Below are 21850 nucleotides of genomic sequence, written 5' to 3'. Positions count from 1 at the left end.
GAGTGAAACTGGAAATTAACAACCTTTAGAGTCACCGCCTACTTCTATTGTGCAGACATTGATATTCCTTCATCGTTAATTGATGAGTGCAATCAAAAATTAAGCCCCTTTTAATACTTTCTCATTGTTACTTGTGTGCTAATATTTACTCGGTAGCTCTTCTAAAGTCTTGAGATTAGACTGATTGTTAATCAGGGGCGCAGACACAATATGGTAATCTTACCCGATCTCTCTAAAATATGCACAACTGCACACAAACACACAGATGTGTACAAACATTCTTAGGTACATATTGTTTGCGAACAAAAGAAGCATTCGAGACATGTAATCTCACCCTTACAGGACACTCCTCTTATACAGAGCTAATATAAACCTATGCTTATTTTGTTTCGTGTTCAATGTCAATCATCCCCTCATTAAGATCCCGGCGCCACATATTTCTTAATTCTCGTATTGAAAGGGGTCACATCTTGCATTATATTTTCACCTTAAAGGAATCAACGAACCTGCTAGGGTTGGATTGAGAAATATTACTTTTGCTACGATTTCACCAGACTGACCCCACCCAAAAAGTACAATGCAAAAATACATTCTGCATGTGGATATGGTGAACTCCGGCGTTCTCTCTTCAGTGTGCTATTTATCAATTTCGCGGAACACCTCGTGGACCAGTCAGGCAAAGTCTGCAATTAAACACTAGAGTTTACTTGTGCAGTTTCCCAACTACCACAACTTCTTCTTCACTGGAAATCTTTCGCAGGCACACATTCACGTCTACAAACAATTGCATTCTTTCTTGCAAACACACGGCACTCTGCTCCAAATACACGTATTATTTATATACGTTCTCTCATTCACATACCTTCACATTCATGTGTACATTCTCACGGATAATCATACCTATAACACACAAACACATCCCTTCTTTCTCATTCTGCAAAAGATATTCATCCCTGCAAACATTATGCTCTCTCACACACCCGTCCGTATTAACACTTTAAACCTCTCACACATCCACACCCCTTCATCGCCGACAAGTATTTCACACGCACAACACACACGTGTATTTATATACAACTCTCCTTGAGACACACGAGCACTCATTCGCTCCTATAACCATGTATGTTCTCACATATATACGTGTTATGCGCGCACAAAGGGGCACACACTTTCTTATGCATGTAACACACACCGACATCCTGCCTTCTGCCAACACACTAACGGCATTGTGGAGATTTCAGTGACAGAGCAGCAGAATTTAACTTCGCAATTTTTTTAAAAAAAATCTTTTTCAGTCTTTTGCTAGTCCCCTGGCAGAATTAGGGGCTGACTTCAGACATTGCCACTAAAATGGGAACGTTCGCCCCTCAACCTAATCGCGGAAACAAAAACAAAAGAAAGAATCCTTTGTCAGCACTCTGCTAAGACAAAGTACTGCTTTACGGAGTCATTGCGGAGCACTAGTCACACACATACCTCGCATTTTTTGCTCGGATTCTTTTCCACATCCAGGCCAAACCAATATTGAAACCTTTGTCATTCTTTTTGTTCATTAAAGAGATTCCCTGCAAATCTCATAATCATTCAGGGCCACTGTCTTACCATCTGTTATAATGATTCTCTTTTCGTGCAACAGTGCAACGTTACAAGAAGTACCTTTTGGATTTAGGTGCACGAACAAGCACTTTCTGCAACAATGCTGTAATTATTTCTAGATTATCTGGTCGTACATTGAATGAACATATTATCTAAAAATACATTTTGCAGGCATTGAGATTCTTACTCGCATCTTTAATATGCGTTAAACATTACTCTGAGTTTAGGCATTCAGTAAGTCTTTTTGTTTCTTTCACCAGGAAGAGTTTATAAGGTTAGTTGCTCATCCGCGTTGCTTTAAGATCTCAGGTAGGCACTGACAAATCTCTTCCTTGGAAGCCCCACTTTGTGTCCTGTTTGCAAGCCATTTAAAAGTAAAGTTTCGCAGCGGTTTCTCGGCAATGAGGCACACGGCAAAACATTTACAATCTCACTTCATCTCCAAAATGGAACAGCATTGTTTTGACTTTCAGGCAATGTTACGTCTAGAAAGGTTTCTGTAACTTTTCTTGTTTGAGTTTAAAAAAGGTCGATGAAAGACAGTAACAGAATCTCCAACCTCTTGAAGGAGATTTAGTGAAGGCGGTGACACTTGTAAAAGCACATCATAAAAGTAGAATATTATAAAGTTAATCTAATCCGGGTCTCATTAATTGATTACCTGATACAGATGCGGCTAAGTATTCCTGCATTGCAAATCTTATATGATACACCAAATAAATCAATTCTATATTCCTACATTCAATATTTCATATCATTCAAATAACCTGTAAAAATCCTTCCGGAATCAGTCTGTGTGCATTGACGTTAACATCCGTGACAGTCAGTACGGAAGGCATTCTGTTCAAAACAATACTCTTTTATCGTCTCACACCTCTAATTGAAACAGGATGAATCGTTTTTTTTAAAGAGTAAGATTCACAGCACGGAAAATGAACTCTCCTTTATCTGTATCTCATATTCAATGCTGTTGGCCTAAACGTTGCCTTTTCACGGAGTGTATATTGCGATATATGTTCCATATTCAGGGGTTTATCTATAAGCATTCTGAAAGACCAGGCTAAAAAAAATTGGCACTTGCACCATTTACAATGTTTCGCCTAGACTCTGTTTTGCAGACTCCTCACTCTTTCTAACGCGATCTCTCTTTTTCTACCCTTTAAGTACTCCAGAAAACCTGTCCTTTTCACTAAGATGTTGGTCAGATCCTAATACTACGTAGTCTGCATGTGCGAGGAGTCTTTGGAAGTGTTACTACGTCAAAGTCGCTATATAAGTGGAAATGGTCGTTGTGTCTTTATTAACCAGCATTGTAAATTCTCAAGTAAATTTGAAATTGCAAAGTCAACCTGCACCAGAGGATATACTGCCTTAAATCTGTGCATTTACACAATTACGAAGGTCCGCTTCCTCGTCTCCGAATGTAACTTCATTGTTGTGAACCTTTGTTGTGATGTGGTTGATCAACATGTTCTGTCCTGTAAACACAGAATCGCCGTGGTCCTGGATGAAAATGATAAGGAAGAAAGCACGAAGGAAGAAAGGAATCTCTTCCCAGGAGAACGAGGAGGGTAAGAGAGTGAGATTTTGGACCTTAAGAATACGGTTATTCAATAATAGCAGACAGCAGATATATTTCATTTGATAAGTTGCAGCAAGGATTATTATTTTCAGACGCCATCGCATCTACATTTTGAACCTATTCAACCGCGGCAGAAGTTTTTGTTATATTGTGTGTAAGTATATCCTTAGCAAAAACTGGGAAAATAAACTATTCTAGCAACGCATTAGTTTTGTTTGATTCCTTCTACTTGGCGTGGCTTTACTGCCAGGATTGCTGTGATTCACTGGTGCCGAACTAAAGCAGAATTGATCGAGCATCCTCAATTTGGTCATGTTACCTGAAAGGTTGTGGAGAACATCGATCGATCAGTAGTGTTAAGTGCGTCAGTTACAATAATACAGATATTTTGCATACTTGGACATTTCAACAACGATAAGCAAGAGAGCCTAAGCAAGTCTTTTTTTTATTGGGCTCAAAGATCGCACTCCTTCGTAGAATACTATACTGCTCTAAAACTAACTGCATCCTTAAAGTAATTACACCTTTAATGAATTTTCAGAATGTTATACTTTAATATATTTCCGCGTCCATTAGCGAATGCCAATCCTCCACTGCTTGGTAATGTTAATTGCTAAAGATGAATGCTCTGTCAAAATAAGTTTGCATTTGTATATGGTGCTGGCTGATAATACGGGCAACCAACTACATAGATCGTTATCGTAACACTGTCGCACGTTCCATTCCTCACAGAGAATGACACTTCACGGCAGAACGTTTTGGTTGGAATCATATTTTGTGTTCCTAAGCAGCTACACAAATATATGAAACCTGCTCATTATGATTAAGAATTATCTAACCATTTAGTTTTTTAACACTAACCTCCCTGTTGTGTTACTTGTGTTATTTAATTCAAATTATTGATTCATTTAATTTTCTTCTAAGGAAGCCCATTTCTAAAGACTGGAGCAACTCTTAACGGTTTAATAGCGCCTAGGGATTTCAGTTCGGACTCAGAGAGATCCATCCAGCTGTTCAATATAACAAACCTTTCTGTTCAAACGTTGCTCGGAGGACCAGGTAAATAATTTGACAGCGCCTTGCTCTCGCCTTTAATTTTCAGAAGCGGGTTAACCTCTGCTTGTTCTTCTGGGAAAGGGCTCCGCCCACTCCAACCCCAACCCTAAAGAATACCGCCCCCTCCCCTCGCCCCAGACACACACAAGTAAAAGCTGCCCATAAGGAATCTGACGCATATTCGCACAAAAATAAATATAACAATTGAAAGAGAGCTTGAGCGTGCAGTTTAGTTTAAACAATCCTAGCTAATGGGAGGCATAGTGTGTTTCTGTGCCTTAATTTACTACACCAAAGTCTAAAATATTAATTCCTACGACCACTGAATTTAAAATCATGTGGGGCTGTGATATGTAAACGCACCCCTGTATATCTCACTGTCGCTTCGTTGGTTTAAAAACAATAATACGCACACGTAGAAAAACCAGCGCACCCACCTAGCAGACTAAGCTAATACACACGTGAACACACATCACAAATTTACACGCGCACAAACCACCACGCACAGTAAAACACACACGTACATTAACACACACACATTAATAAGCACACGTAGATACAGCAACACACCCACCTACAGATTAAACTAACACACACATGAACACAGATCGCAAATTTACACACGCACATCAGCACACACACACTACACACACACACACACTAACACAGAGGCACAAAATGAACCCAGAATTATTCGAAATATTGATCTTTTTTTAAAAAGAATACGGTCACTGTGCGTTGAATGGCCCCGCGCATTCCTGGCTATTTAGGTAATGATGTGGATTTAGTGGCTGTGCGGTTGCTTATTGACCCATGATCACAATACAATGACCCATCTGACCCCTGGCTGACCCCTGACACTGGGCGAACTCAATCCACCATTAAAGGGGAAGGGACGTGCAAACAAAGCCCGGGTTATTGTTCTTCATTAACAGAATGCGGGATTACAAATATAAACACACTGGCCCGCTAAAGGCAAACATGAAGAAAAGCTTGTTTGCCGTAAAAATACAGTAAATCATCGCGCTAACATTCTCTGGCATTTCTGTCTGGGCATAAAAAGAATGTGGTGTTGAAGAGATTAAGTAAAACTCTTGTGAAATATTGCAATTTATAAAACGCTCCATCGGAAAATGAGGCTGGCTGCAATTTCTAAGCACTTTAATGAGTAGCAAAAGGACGAACCGGGATTCACAAATAAAGGCATCAGATAAATATTGAGTCCTAACATTATCACAACCGTGCTGGAATTCCAAACAAGAATAAAACTTAACTGGGATATATTCTTGTAATGTAGAAGCTGGTGTCCAAAATTAAGCAAGGGTTGGCTGAATTTGCAAAAAGGGTCAACCTTCTCTTCAATTCCAAAATAATGTGTGGGGGCGAGATGATTGACAGCTGCAATTTCCTGGAAGACGGGGAACAATAAGGGACACACAAAACACGTGGGAATCAATTGAAGGGCTCCAAGCGGAAAGTTTATCCGGGAATACCCACCCCCCCCACCCCCCGCCCTCTCCAGATGTGAGTTCAGAGCTGAGAAGCGCAGGCCCAGTTGTTTCAAAGTCCACCGACCCCACAGCAAAATTCCTCGCCGCCGGAAAGGGAACAGAGCAGAAGCACTTTGTGCTGGAGACCGGGAAGAAACGGCGCGATTTCCTGATATCCTTTTCCTATCCATCTGTATTTGTTTCAGATTCATGAAGCCAGCCGCCAACCGAAGAATGTTACGTGCTTCAGCTGACGGATGTGGGGTGCAGTGGAGAAGGGGTGGGGGGAAATTGGGTGGTAAGTACAGTTACTGAATCGTAACAATGAAAGCCCTAGGAAGAAAGGGAGGTAAAATTTGGGAGTTGTGGGGACTCGATTTTGAATTAATGCTTAAGATAATTTGTTTAAGCTATTATTGTCTCGAGTGAATGGCATTATTGGATTGAAGACGTTTTGGGAAATGCATTTAAAATGTCAGTATCTCGGCCGATGATGCAAAGCGATGTCTGCATGGCACTTAATCTTCTCCTTTTCGGGCGCTTTTAGTCCAAAACTGGTTGTGTCCTTGGGTCAATAACTGTGTGAAACTTTGCTTAAGGTTGTTGAAGTTATGTTTTTTTTCGCGAATAGATCTGTGATTATGCATCATGAGATACAATGAGTGTGATGGGCCGTGATTGTGCGCCGGTGACTGGTTATGCTTGTTTATGTGTGAATGTGTCAGGCTGTTTGGGATTATTGTCTAAAATTTCAGTGTGCGGTGTGAAAGCGCACCTTTTTATGTACCGTGCCGATGATTGCAAATTCTCCTGGTGATAAACACTTCACTCAAATGAATACGGGTATTTGTGTCTTTGGAGAAGCTGAACTTTGAGTGAATGTCGATTGGTCGAATAGTTAAATTTAACTTCCTTTTCCTTCAGACTTGAGGCGGTACCCTGAAACTCTTACTTATCCCTAACCCTCGCCTTTTCCATCATTGCATTTTGTAGTGTTAAAATTTGAGTTCGTTCGCTAATTTGTATATTAAACGTCTTCCTGTCTGTCCCTTTAAAAAGTTGAACCATGTCAGAAATACACAATAAAGACGTTGTATGTTATGTCTGCAGGTGTGTATGCGTGTGAGAGGGAGAACTGTGTACATTTACAAATGTGTTGCTGTTGTAAATCCTCGCAGGACCAGGCCTGGGCTTGGATTCTTTTCCTACTTCATTTTCCCAGGAGCATTTGGTTTGTAAACTGCCTCGTCCCCGCATGTACATTCGTGTATTCTTGTTTCTTTTCGTCTTCCTCTAAGTCACAGGGAATTTGGGTCCAGTTTTACTCAATTTCCTTGATGTTTATACTTTTTAAATGTTAATTTTCTACCCTACTGTTAATTTTTTATTCCCGGATACCTTACTAAATCCCTCCATTCTTATACATTACCAACCTTGCCACAATGTCACACCTGCTCCAAATAGAATCACAATTAACATACTCTCTGACTGTGAAAAAGATAATCTATCCCTTCTCATCCTTTTTGATCTGTCTGTATCACTTGTTATTTTTACATCATTTTTCTCTAAGATTTCCCCAGAGTTGTCCAGTTGATGGAACCATTCTTATCTAATCACAGAAGGAAACCCCCTGTTATTGCTTCTCTGCTTGCTCCCTCTCTGTTGCCCCAAGGATCTATCACTGGTTGTCTCCCTCTCATCCGTATGCCACCCTTGATGACATCATGTGAAGCCAAGGTAGGAATTTCCACACATACACTGAAAGGCAGTAGTCCCTTTATTATCATCTCTCCCAACCCCTCTACTGTCAGTAAATCATCAGATTGGTTGACCAATGCCCGCTATGGAAGTTCCTCCATGTAAACATGAGAAAGACCAAAGGCTTGGGTTCCCACCACAAACTTTATCCCTTATATCACATCTGGCAGCTGTCTGAAGTTGATCAGATTGTCTGGAAATGGTCAGAGATCAGAATCTAGCCACATAACTGGTCTGTCATCCAAATTACCTACATTGGCCTAATTTGCCCAGGCCCAAATGCACCTTATCTATGACTTTGTTATCTCTGCACATGGCTTATCCAATGCATTCCTGACTAACCTTCCACATTCCGCTACCCGATTTTCAGCCTGCACCACTTAATTCACACATTACCTCCATGCTCATTAAGTTTGCTCCTCAATTTTATTATTTTTGTAGACACCTCCATGATCTCATATCTCTATTTGCAATCTATATCAATGATTTGGATGAGGGGAGCAAGTGTAATAGATCCAAGTTTGCTGATGATACAAACCTGGGTGGCAGTGTAAGTTGGGAGCAGGATAAGTTGAGAGAGGCTTCAAAGGGACAAAGAGACTAACTGAATGTGTGGGGACATAGGGAGTGGAATGTGGAAAATCTGAAGGCATCTACTTTGGCAGAAAAATATAAAAATAGACTTTTTTACCTGGTGAATGTTGAAAGGTTTTGGTGACTGGCGAACCTTTTAAACAAATTACTGAACATTAATTTTCAGGTACATCAAGTAATTTGGATAGCAAATGATATGTGAGCCTTTACTGCAAGATGATTCGAGTACAAGAGTAAAGATGGCTTACTGCAATTGTACATGGCCCAGTGAGGCTACACCTGGAGTATTGTTTACTGGTCGGAGCGCTCAATCTAGTGAAGAATATACCTGCAATAGATGTAAGTTTTGCAAAGGTTCACAAGGTTGATTTCTGGTTTGGGATAATTGTCATATAAAGAGAGATTATTCAATCTGGGCCTGCACTCTGTTTAGAGAATGAGATGTAATCTTGTTGAAACATAACATTTTCACAAGGGTTAACAGGGTAAAAGCAGAGATAATGCTTCACGTGGATGGAGTTCTAAACCAGCAATCACAGATTCAGAATAGAACATTGACTATTTAAGGTTGATATGAGAAGAATTTTCTTCACCGACATAGTAATGAATCTCTGGAACTCTCTACTCAGTTGCAGAATATACTTAAGAGCGATATGATAGATTTTTGGATATTAAGAGATATGGAGTTAGTATAGGAAAATGACACTGGGTTAAAAGATCAGCTAGGGTCTTACTGAGTGGTAGAGCAAATGTGAGAGCCCAAGCAGCTTAACCTTGCCTTCATTTATTATGCCTTCCCTTTCATTCCAATCTCATGAAGATATTTATTCTGATCTCTTGAGCATTTCTGAATTGCTCCACCATTAGCAGACATATCTTCAGATGCCTAAACCCTAAGATCTTCAATTCACCCCCTTCTCTTTCTATTTTCCTGTCTAGTGATGTACAATAAAACCTATCTCTTTGATTAAGATTTTAGTCATACTTCCTTTTGTAGCTCCTTGCCATGTTTTTGTTTTACTGCTCCCCTGAAGCACTTTGCAGAGTTAATGCTACTTTATAACTGCAGGAAAAATATCTTACTTTATCTTCTCTCAATCCTTTTCTCATGTTGCATGCTGTTTTACACTCTATCTACGTGGGATGCTAATTGGTATTGGTTTATTATTGTCACTTGTACAATGAAAAACTTGTCTTGCATACTGTTCATACAGACCAATTCATTCCACAGTGCATTGAGGTAATACAGGGTAAAAACAATAACAGAATACAGAGTAAAGTGTCACAGCTACAGGGAAGTGCATTGCAGGTAGACAATAAGGTGCAAGGTCATAACAAGGTAGATTGTGAGGTCAAGAGTCCATCTTATCATATAAGGGACCCGTTCAATAGTCTTATCACAGTGGGATAGAAGCTGTCCTTGAGCCTGGTGGTATGTGCCCTCAGGCTCCTGTATCTTCTGCCTGATGGGAGAGGAGAGAGAATGACCCGGGTGGGTGGGGTCTATGATAAGGTTGACATGCCAGGAAGATGCCTTCATGTGTCCATATTTTCCTTCATCTTCTTTCTCTTTTTACTGAAATTAAAAAGGAAATATTGGGAAAGGCAACCAGAAATGAGTGAAGAGCAAGGTTTTATTGAGTGTTGCTAAAGTGGAAGGAAATCAAAGAGACTTGTGACTTTGGGATCTGAGGGCATGTTTGTCAATGGTGAAAGAATTAAACATGGGGGTACTTAAGAACTTGAATTGGAGGAGAGTAAATTCTTATCATTTGTCATTCATTTGATCAGTCCTTGTGATCCAAGTGTTAGTGTGTTTCATACTGTAGTAGAAAAGGATAAAGAAGGCTTGCATTCCTATGGTACCTTTCACCATCTCTGAAGCCCCCAAATTAAGTATGTTGAAATGCCCTCTGTTTTGATGCAAGCAATATGGTGGCTAACCAATGGATAGCAAGCTCCCACAAATTGATAAGATAAATGATCTGATAATCTATGGTTGTGATAGCAATTGAAAAATAAATATTGCCAAACACACTGGGAATTACAGGAAGGATGTGGAGGCTTTGGAGACAGTGCAGAAGAGGTTCACCAAGATGTTGGCTGGATTAGAGAGTATTAGCTGTAAAGAGCTGTTGGACAAACTTGGGTTGTTTTCTCTGGTGCATCGAAGGCTGAGGGGAGACCTGATCGAAGTTTATAAAATTATAAGAAAAAAGGGATAAGGTAGATCATCTGACCCCCTTTCCCAGGATAAAAATGTCAAATATTAGAGGGCACGGATTTAAGCTGGGTGGGGGGGGGGGAACATTGTAAGGAGATTAGCGAGGCAAGTGTTTTTACACACAGCATGGTTAGGTGCCTGGCGTGCACTGCCAGGGCAAGTAGTGGAAGCAGATAAGATGCATCATTTAATCATTTAAGATGCATTCAGACAGACATGTGAACAGGCAGGGAAAGGAGGGATACAGACCATGTGCAGGCAGATAGGGTTAGTTTAAATTGGCACCATGGTCAGCACAGATATTGTGGGCCGAAGGGCCTGTTCTATGCTGTACTGTTCTAGGTTAGACGTTCCATGAATAAAGCCCCCCAAGTCTTCATCTGAAAATAGATAGTACCCATAGTGTTTCACATTCACTTAAGAGAGTGGACAGGGAATAGATTTGAATCGAGTTCATCAACTGGAAATGTTAACCCTGCTTCTCTCCCCTCAGGTGCTGCCTGGCCTGCTGAATAAATCCAGCATTTTGTAGTTTGTAAATGCTTTAATGTTTCATCCAAAACACGGCACAACCCCCTCGGTACTGCACTGGGATATCAACCTAGATTCTTTCTCTGCTAAACTCCCTGGACTGCTACTATAAGCAGAAAGGTTACAATAAATCGAGCCCAAATTGTGCACACATGTGGTATTCTGTTCCCTCTAATGTAAACTCCCCCCCCCCCCCATCCATCAAGGGTCATACCTCGTGGGGTCATGGGGTCATAGATTGAAACAGCACGGAATGAGACCATTCAGTCAGACGTGAATGGTTTGGAAATAACTCGATTACTCTGGCACCTTTCCCTGTCCTCAGGATCTAAGCCCAACTCCTGCCCCCTTGCCGCACCCCACCGACTTTTTCAGGTAAGTATATATATACCAGGTGAAATGAGGTTATTGACATGCTGGGCCCTTGCTTGCTACTTGATTCTAAAAAAATATACACTCAAAAATGATATTGATATTGAAAAGGGAGCCGCGGAGCTTTGAAGTTTATTGAAAGCAGACAGGAAGGGCCCCCCCTGCGAAGTGCATGCACACATTTATAAAGAAAAAATGCTCCGGCATCAATGAAGACCCAGAAAAAAAACCTCAATATCCCAAGAAGCGTAGCACCTCATTAAACCAAGAAGGGCCTGCCTTTGGTGTAAAGAAACACCAACATTTTGCAGTCTTCCTTTTAAAGTCCTTTAGCATTGGGAACAGCTGTGTCCAAACACGCGTCGCTGGAATCAGGCGGCGTTTTCCAAGCGGTTTGTAAATTGGGTTAAGTTTTGTGCGTGCGCTTTGACACGGCATAGTATATATCTGAAAGTGGCGGAGATGGCGTCTTCGTGAATGGGGCTTAGAGGCGAATGGAAGGAGATCTGTGTGGTCGTTTTATCTCAATGCAGCTGTTGTGTGAGTGTCACACGATACCCAGGTATTAGCTGAAATCTTGCCTTTTTTAAAATAAAGGTTGAATAACTTACACTGTTAGTGTTTCATTCCCACCTAATAGTTTCCATAACAACCTGAAAAATATGCGCCAGGCAGCCGTTTAAATGGAAATTCTCAACCAGGCGGACTTTCTTTCAAACACAATTAAAGGCCAGAGTAACTGTCAATGCGCCATTTTCCCGCAGTTGTTTTGTTTTTACAGTGAGGGCTGATGTTATCTCAGGGAGCTGGAGGAGTCCAGAATCCCACTGCGTCAGGGAGCTGAATCAACATACGCACTTTAAATTATGGGACCGTTCAAAGAACTTCGGTTTAATGACTTCACTTCTCATGATGTCAGCTCGGCTCCTGTATCCCATCAGTCGCAGTGATGCCTCCAAGCCAATTCCGTTTACTGCTGCCCCGCCTGTGAGCCAAATGTGCACCAACAAATCAAGCTGATACAAGTGCTTACGTGCGCTCATTGCTTTCTCCTTTGGCATTGCCCACTTCCCTGGAACATTGGTGTAATCACGAAGAAGGCACGCCAGCGGGTCTACTTCACCAAAGACTCTTAGAACATTTCTACAGATGTACGGTGGAGAGCATTCTGACTGGTTGCATCACCGCCTGGTACGGAGGCTCCAATGCACAGGATCGCAAGAGGCTGCAGAGGGTTGTAGACTCAGCCAGCTCCATCACGGGCACAACCCTCCCCACCATCGAGGACATCTTCAAGAAGCGATGCCTCAAGAAGGCGGCATCCATTACTATGACCCACACCATCTGGGACATGCCCTCTTCTCGTTACTACCATGGTTGAGGTGGTACAGGATCCTGAAGACCCACACTCAATAATTCAGGAACAGCTTCTTCCCCTCCGCCATCAGATTTCTGAACCCATGAACACTACCTCGTTATTCCCTTTTTTTAACACTATTTGATTTTGTAATTTTCAGTAGTTTTGTGCCTTTTTGCACCGGACTGCTACCGCAGAACAACACATTGCACTTAAAATCGGGTTCTGATTCTGAGGAGCGGCGAAGAAGAGAACCACAGTGCCAATACTTGAGAAAGGACATCCGCGGCCAAAGGTTAAAGAGGTTGGTTTCATGAACTGTGTTAAGAACCACAGAAGTATGAGGAATAGGAGACGCAGCAGGTAATATGAATCCTCCAAATCGCTCCGCCATCCTCTACAATCATAGTGATCTTTACACCCCATTTCATGCCCTTTCCTCACGTACCTTGGTTCCATTCCATAGGCAACAGAGGTTGAGAGTTGGAGTGATCTGGAAATAGGGTGCTAGAGGTCAGGTTCTGGCTGCAGGAAGGAAAGCCAGTCCAGATGAAGGGCCCCGACCCGAACCGTCGACTGTAACTATCCCTCCCCAGAGGAGTTCTTCCAGCGTGTTGTGTGTTGCAAGACCACATGTAACTCCAAACAAGAGCAGTGGAGCCGAACGTAGTTTGGAGAAATACGATGGAGGTGACGGGGGCGAGGAGGTTGTGGAAGGGTTTGAACAGGCGGACTGAGGAAGTTAAAGTTGAAGGTAAGTTTTACCGACCGGCACAGGGAAAAGACGTTACAAGTTAATTGCTGTGATGAATTCCAGAGGGGCCGCACCAGGCGCACACACATCGGAAGCTCCAGACACGTGCGGTACATATGGATCATTCACAGTTGTTCCTGGTATTGGATGCAGCTGTAATAAAGGATGGGTTTAATTGATGTGGCAGCGAAGCTGTTATATCAGGAATTTCATGCATATTTGCATTGGTAGGATCTCCGCTGTAATGTAGGAATGCAGAGCCAGCTTTAGCACATCAAATTCTCGCAAAGCACCAGTACAGCCAAAGTCAAACGATTTTTTCAGCGATGTTGTTTGGGGTTCGCTGTGAGATCCGTTGCTGTGAACCTAACAAGGTAGGTGGCGTTTCATGGCAACAACATCCCGGAACGAACAACACCCACGATCCTGTGCTTGAGTTTCTGGTGTGAGACTTGAATCTTATCCATCAGAGGCGGCAGTGGCGTCACTGAGCTACAGCTCAATCTTTAGCCACAGAAACCTAATGGTTGTTGCTGAATGGAGATACAAGACTTCAGACGCTGGAATCCAGGAGAGACAAACAAGATGCAGGAGAACCTCAGCGGGTCAGGCAGCATCTGTGGAGGGAAATGGACAGTCAATGTTTCGGGTCGAGACCCTTCATCTGGACTGATGAGTGTTGTGACCCGCGACGTGGACGGTGGTGGAGGGAGGAGATGCTTCAGACAATGGATGGAGAGCCAGTCCAGCGAATTGTCTTGTCCTGGATGAGGTCGACCTTCGGTGTTGTTGGAGCCGCACTTATCAATAGTTGTTGGAGCCTGTGTGAAGTTTTAGTGAAAATACTTTGCTGTTCTCCATTCTGCCAAGAATAACTCAGCGACTGCCCGCCTGACGCTTATGTTGTCTTTGTGATCCTGGCACGGTTTTACATTGCACCGGAACTTATCTACTCTGTTAACGCGTTTATTAGAGTGTGCAATGGCAAGGACTCTTCACTAACGATGCAATGTTGACACAATATCATCCGCCAGACTCCAATGATCGGCTGGGTGTGATGACGAAACAGCGGAAACCGCAAAACTCCATTTCATAGGTCACAGTAACAACCCGACATACAACCTCGCCTTTATCCAGCTTTATTTGAAGGATCGTCTCCTGACCGAAATAAAATTAACATTTAAATCGTAGCCGACTCTGAGTACCTTCGCCTCGATTGTTTCACCTGGAGTCTTTATTACATTGGTAATTTTTTCCCAATTGATTGACCATAACAGTATCACCGCGCAACACTCCCTTCGCGCCTTCCTCTGCAGCCGAAATTGGTAACTGATCCTGTATCTCAAACAAGTGATGGAAATTGGTGGGCGAGATTGAATATAGAAGAAATGCCTAATTAAATTTTAAAGAAATAAGACGATGTTAATATTCAAAATATAATTTTCAGACAGCACAGGTAAGTGACTTTTATGTTAAGAATTATGCAAACTCTTTATCATTGTCACTTATAATTTCCTCCTCAATCTCATTTTCAAAAATTAAACGAGGGGTCACCTAATCTTGATCTTCAGTCTATTCCAGATTGTCATGTGAATTACTTCGAGTTAAGGCACCTTTAGCACAGTAACAAGGAGTGTCACTGCATCAATGCAGAATATTCCGGTGTTCGTAGCAACCGAACCAGCTCAATGGTTAGTATGGTTGTGGTAACACTAAAAATAATGGTTGCGATGGCATCATTTCCACGGCAGCGGGGAAATCCTATCATGAGACTACGTCAGCCAATATCCCTGTATGACGTCCTGCTCGGAGCAACAGGGGAGATCCCCGATGACGTCACATCAGAGGCAACAATCGCTCATTGTGACGTCATGTCCCTTCGCAACATCTCGTTGGAACCGACAGACGACGTCAGCGGAATGCCACCGCCGCAGCAACATACAATGGACCGATTGTGGCAAACCAGCAAAGGTCCAATCAGGTCAGCATGTCCCGTGACGTCATCATCTTAGCAACAGAGATGAAGCTTTGGCCTGACAATCGAGCAGCTGCTTGCAGTTTAGCCAGTGACTCTAATCCCGCCATCAGTATTGCTTTCAAAGCGGTAATCTTTTGGCATGTCTTTGAAGCTGGTATCACAACTATACCACTCACTCCCACACTCTGGGAGACTCCGGTCCTTTGCCTACTGAATAATTACGGCACAAATCTCTGCGGACCAAATGTCCATAATTACGAATCATTGGAGCCGCCGAAGCTTTTTTTTTCCAACATCTTTTATCACAAATGTGCTGAAGCGTAAATGATGCCATTAACCATTTGTGGAAAGCGTGCAGGATATAGAGGAAGTAAGTTCTGCGGGACTCTGATTTCGAATTACAGCAGTAACGTTTACTTGATGGTGTGTGTTCTTCAACCTCTTTCTTAAATCACAGTGAATCTTTCCACACAGGAGGCGCTGAGTTTGAGGGAAATCTCTTTCTTCCGGGACACCTTAGTTTTGTGATTTTCACTTTTACTGCCAATGAGTTGCATTTTTAAATGCAGCCGATGCCTTGTTGTATTACGTTGCAGCTGCCAAATGTAAGTACCGCAAGATCGCATTGATGTGCCGCTGCCGATGTTGGTAACTTTCCCCAAAGATAAATTCGGAGGAAAGAAGCGCAAAGTAAAGGGGCCCGCGTTAACTCGCATGTATGTTGATGGCATCCTTCATTAGATGTATAAACAGAGAGCAAACAAAAAATCCCCTCCGAATTCCTGCCCCCACATTCACGGTAAAAGGGTGGCAGAGAGAATTGTGGATCCTTTTATAATCTAGAAGTGCAATGCCAAAGGAGTTACACGTTTGAATTAGATTTCTTTTAATGACATCAGCGGGGCAACGCGTTTAATGAATATGGCAATCCCTGACAGGTCTGCCGTTGCGGTGGGTAATTTATGAGACTTGAGACCACTGTGTGTTGTGCTTTCGGGTTATCCTGAGGCAGATCAATAACATCTCTTTAAATATATGCGTACAGATTAGAATGAGGTTGTTGGGCGCTAGGATCAGTCCTGGCAGGTCCATCTCCATTTATTGATTTGTACGAAAAGTTAAGTAAATACAGGGGTGGAACTGTAAATGATAATTGGTACATTTATTTCTCGTTGTCAAATTAATGTTATTTATTTTGTGACATGGTTTAGTTTAAACACGATACAAAGAACAACATTTAAAAAGTGTGTAGATTTGAAAGATTAGTCCCCTGACGTTGGACACATTTCCAGTCCAGAAATGTCAAAGGATTAAAAGTCCTTGTCCTGCAGTGATTTTCTGGGCGGGAGAATATAATGTGGGAGCGCTGGAACTTTAACTGATCTACTGTCCTGCCTTTGTTTCAACAATTCTTAATCTAGAACTCTTTAAGGTTTTTCTGGTGAAAGCGGAGAGGGTGGGCTGATTCTCCTAAGAGCAGCGAAGAAGGTTAAATGAAGATTTGACAGAGCCGTTCAAAAGGCAGAAGGGAAAAAAGTAACTGACAGGAGGTTCTGAAGAGGGGCAAGGTTAAATAGAGCTGGCAAAAAAAATGCAGATTGGGTGTGAGGTTGAGTGTCACGGTGGCGGGTGAGGGTCGTTGCAGGGAAATTAGGATTCCTTTTATACACGCTTCCAATCTGGAAGGCCTTCCCTGATAAATTCAGTGGTAGTCTTTAAAGGGGAATTGAATAAATATTTGTAAAGTAGACATTTGAAGGACAATGGAGGGGTCGATTTACTTTATGATTTGAGGGTTTGGTTCCGAGCTAGGGATGGGGAAACATCGAAAACGGGGACCAGAAACCGGTCAGACAAACCCGCCTCCATTTCCGGACCAATCCGCAGGCCCGCATCGTCGACCAGGGGCACTCCCCTGAGGATCAATGTGCACCAGAACCCACGGAGCTAGCTGCAAGGGTGAAACCCTACCTAACATCAACCAAACACCTTCCAGTTCAAAACATCCAATCTGTCAGAGACAGAGAGATGGAGTGGGAGAGGTGAGAGAGTGAGTGAGTGTGCAAGAGTGAGGTTCAGATGCAGAGAGAGTGTAAATGAGAGGTGAGAGAGAGAAACAAGCAGAGAGAGAGAGAGAGAGAGAGAGAGAGAAACAAGCAGAGAGAGAGAGAGAGAGAGAGAGAGAGAGAGAGAGAGAGAAACAAGCAGAGAGAGAGAGAGGGAGCTGCTGGGGCAGAGAGTGGGAGAAAGTAGCTGGAAAACTTGGTCGCAAGAAAACGAGGAAGAGATAAAAGGGGCTTGGAACAAAAGTAGGCTCGCTTCAAGATATTTCTGAATTATTTCCTACATTGTTCTAATAAATGCATAGAAGCTGTTGACAAGACCACATCAGCCTTGCAGTTGGTGGGAATTAGACTATTGTTTGGCAAAGGAAGTCAATTTAGTCAAGAAAAAACAGCAGAGAAATGGAATTTATAGCAATTTATTGCAATAGTAGGGAAGCTTCAGAAAGCGGAGGATAGTTACATACACATTATGGACATAACACCAGACTTGTCACTTACACCAACTCAGTCCAGAAGTGTAACTGGGATAAAAGATGAAGACGGAGATGAAGTTTTTAAAAAATTCCCCTACCATTTCCTCATTCACTATTGTAAATTCACCTGTCTCTGTAAGTGTCCAACATCTGCCCTCCCTAGACCCTCTCTATTTACTTCTTAAAGCTGGGATCATTTCAATACATTTTTGGATTCTTCTCAAAATTGCTTTAATATGTAGACACTATTGACAAGACGGAGAGAGAGTGTGAATGAGAGAAGTGAGAGAGAGAGAGAGAAACAAGCAGAGAGAGAGAGAAACAGAGAGAGAGGGAGAGAGGGAGAGAACTGCTGGGGCAGAGATGGAGGTGAGGTGAGTGCATTGTACTGCAAAAAGATAATTTAGTCTTGAAACAAGGGCCCAGGAGCAGTGGAACAGAATCTAAATCAACTTATGACAATAGAAGTATGGTAGTTTCTCCATCAAAGAGTTGAGGGAGTGTTGCAGACAAACAATGTGCACACGGTCAGTCTTCTCACTTGAGTCAGAGGAGATTGCAGAAGAAGTTAAACCACAGCCATCAGCAATAGCTGAGCAGGCTGGTAGACCAGCTGGCCTCCTCTAGGTTCTAATTCTTATGTTCTCCTGTCTTAACTTAAGGCAATAACACCAATGGCAATGCCATTCTGAATATAATCAGCAGAACTTCCACTCTACCCATAAACCTAAGATGGGAGCTGGGATTTGAACCAGGGATCTCACAACCTGCAACCAAATGCTCTTCCATTGAGCTATACCTTCAGTACTCACACACTAGGAGGAAAATGGCTTACTTCTATTCCAAGAACACAGAGAGATCATGAAATAAAACAGAAAATACTGGAAATATTCAGCCGCTTCTGTGGGTAGAGAAAGAGAGTTAATGTTTCGGGTTGAAGACCCTTTGTCACAACCGGCAAGGGGACAAACTTAGCTTGTTAAGCTGCAGGGAGGGTGTGGAAGGGGGTATGTCTCTGATGGAGTAAAATCAGGGGAAGACATCTGCCCTCCTCCCTTGCTGCAGCTTAACAAGCATGTCTTCTTCCCAGTTCTGATGAAGTAGCTTTGACCTGAAACTTTAACGCAGTTTCTCTTCCCATAGATGCAGCCTGACTGATGGGTGTTTCCAGCATTTTGTGCTTTTTATTTTCAAAGTTCCAGCATCTGAAGTTTTTTTTTGATTTTCACTTCCTTGTGTGTGCTTGGTTGTTGTGGGATCCTACTGAATGCAGCCTCCACACAAACCCAGAAAGGAACGATATCGGATGGGAAATTTTCATGAAGAACATGCCAGTGGTGTGCTTTGTTATGAAGAATCATGAACACTGGTCACAATCATGGCACAACTCAGGAGCCAGAATGAGACCTTTAACTTTTCCTGGGAAAACCTAAAGCTTACACAGGGGGCACCTGGATTTGAACCAGGGACCAGCTGATCTGCAGTCAAATGCTCTTCCACTGAGCTACACCCCCTCATACATCTCAGCTCTGTTTTAAAAATAAATGAACATTATGCACCATCAGGATTATTCTGTAAATTGGCAAGAGACAAACAAAAAGTGTAAGAACAGAAGAAATAGGAGCAGTTGTTGGCCAGTCAAGCCTGCTCCACCATTCATGATTGATCTACCTCAATGGTCACTTTCCTGTCCTGTCCCCATATCCCTTGATTCCTTTATAATATCTGCTTTGAATGCACTCAATGACTGAGCATTCACTCCAGGACAGAGAATTCTGATGATTCATCATTTTCTGTATGAAGAACTGTATCCTCCTTCCAGTCCTCAAATCATTGAACACTTATTTTAAGACGGTGCCTGTATTTCTAGACTCTTCAGCCATGGAAAACGTCAAACTATTTGAGCTCTCTGAGAAGTTTGTATGCTTCAATAATTTCACCTTTCATTCTTCTTAACCTGCTCAAGCTTGTCTTCATTTGACAGAACCCCCATCTCAGGAAATAGTTTGGTGAAACTTCACTGCACTCCCTCTGTAGCAAATATCATTTGTAGACAAGGAGACCAGAAGTTGTACACAATACTCCAAGACTGATCACACTAACATTCCATTTAATTACAGTAAGACTTCTCTAATCTTGAATTCAAATCCTCTAGCATTAAATGACAATGAATCATTTGCCTTCCTAATTGACTGCTGCACCTGCATGTTAGTTTCCAGGAATTTGTGTACAAGGACACCCAGGTCCCTGTGACCAGCAGCCTTACACTCATCGTAGAAAAACTGTTCTGAAATTCTCTTTTTTACCAAACTAGACAACCTCACATTTTTCCATATTTTCCACATGTTCTATTCATGTCCACTCATCCACAGAGTTGGACATCCACTTGAAGCCTCTTTATCAATATTTACTTTCCCAACTAAGTTTCTGTCATCATCAAACTTGCAAGTGTTACATTTGGTTTGATCGGCCAAATTTTTGATACAGATTGTGAGTTGTCAGGTCAAGTACCAATCCCTGCACGAACTCAATCATCTCAGCCTGCCAACCTCAGAAGGGCTCGTTCATTCCTACTCTTGGTTTCCTGTGCATTACCCAACTCTTGTATATTGGCAAATTGGTTTATTATTGTCACATGTACCAAGGTACAATGAAAAACTTTGTTCTGCATGCCATCCATACAGATCATTTTGTCCTGTCAGTGCATTCAGGTGGTACAAAGTAAAACAATAACAGGATGCAGAATAAAGTGTTACAGTTACAATGAATATGCAGTGCAGGCATACAATAAGGTGCAAGGCCATAACGAGGTAGATTGTTAGGTCAAGAGTCCATCTTCATACTAGGGGACCGTTCAATAGTCTTATAACAGCAGGATAGAAGCTGTCCTTGAGCCTGGTGGTATGTGCTTTCAGGCTTTTGTATCTTCTGCCCCATTGGTGGGGGAAGAAGAGAGAATGTCAAGGATGGGTGAGGTCTTTGATCATACTGGCTGCTCTAACTGATTATGTTTACTTTCACATCTATGTCCTTTAACCTGGGTCACAAGCCTCCTGCGTGAGATACTGTTGTAAAACCTATTAAAATCCAAATACACCACATCCATTGGTTCCTCCTCACTTACCCCATAAACCACATCCTCAAAGAACTCTATTAGTCGTAAACAATTTCCCTTTCATAAGCTCAATCATATTGTCCTTTTCTGCATATGTTGATATCACATTCTTTATTATTGATTTCAGACTCTTAATTCATCTGTTCCAATGTCGTAACTTAATCAATTAACTTCCACCTGGCTGCACCATTATAAATATAAACAGCCTCCACTCGATTAATAAACTCAAGAACAGGGCCCATGGATTTCAGCCAGGGATCTCATGATCTGCAGTCACAGATCTATAACCCTCTTACTCCCCTCCAGCACTCAAACACTAGAAGAACAGATGGCTTACATTTATCCCAAGAGCACAGGCAAATAATTGTATGCTTGCTTTAGTTACATTATTGGAACTTGTGGAATCTTGCTATGCTTAGCCGCCAGGTCAACAAATTTCAAACCCAGGAAGGAAAGATATCGGCTGGGAAATGTTCATGAAGGACAGTTCCCACCAGAGGTATACTTCCCATGTAGAAAACTGAACACTAATCATAACCAAACTTAAGAGCCAGAATAAGACATTCAAACTTGCCTGGGAAAACCTAAAGCTTATACAGGGGGCACCTGGATTTGAACCAGGGACCTGTTGATCTGCAGTCAAATGCTCTTCCACTGAGCTATACCCCCCTCACATATTTTAAGTTTTTCTTCAAAGTAAATTAAACACTATGCACCATCAGCACTATTACGTAGGTTGTCAAGAGATTAGCAGAAGAATGTAGGAAGGGAAGAAATACGAGCAGCAGTTGGTCATTCAATAGTCATTGGAATGCAATCAATGGCCACTCCTCAATCCTCCTGGGCACAGAAACCCAATGATTCACTGTATTCTGACTGAAGAATTTTCTCTTTGCTTCAGTCT

The 21850-nt window shown here is 42.2% G+C and overlaps 2 non-coding genes across 2 annotated transcripts; both read right to left on the bottom strand.

Moving 5' to 3' along the window:
• Window positions 1–19273: 19273 nt before the first annotated feature.
• On the bottom strand, window positions 19274–19345 carry trnac-gca (transfer RNA cysteine (anticodon GCA)). The gene has a single exon. It is a non-coding gene; the product is annotated as a tRNA-Cys (tRNA).
• A 2198-nt stretch (window positions 19346–21543) lies between these two features.
• trnac-gca (transfer RNA cysteine (anticodon GCA)) lies at window positions 21544–21615 on the bottom strand. Its single transcript has one exon. It is a non-coding gene; the product is annotated as a tRNA-Cys (tRNA).
• Between the last annotated feature and the right edge of the window lie 235 nt (window positions 21616–21850).

This window comes from Pristis pectinata, chromosome 25, assembly GCF_009764475.1.
Source record: "Pristis pectinata isolate sPriPec2 chromosome 25, sPriPec2.1.pri, whole genome shotgun sequence".
Classification (NCBI taxonomy): Eukaryota; Metazoa; Chordata; class Chondrichthyes; order Rhinopristiformes; family Pristidae; genus Pristis; species Pristis pectinata.
The sequence above is the reverse complement of the archived record's forward strand: the minus strand, read 5'-3'. Positions and strand labels throughout refer to the sequence as shown.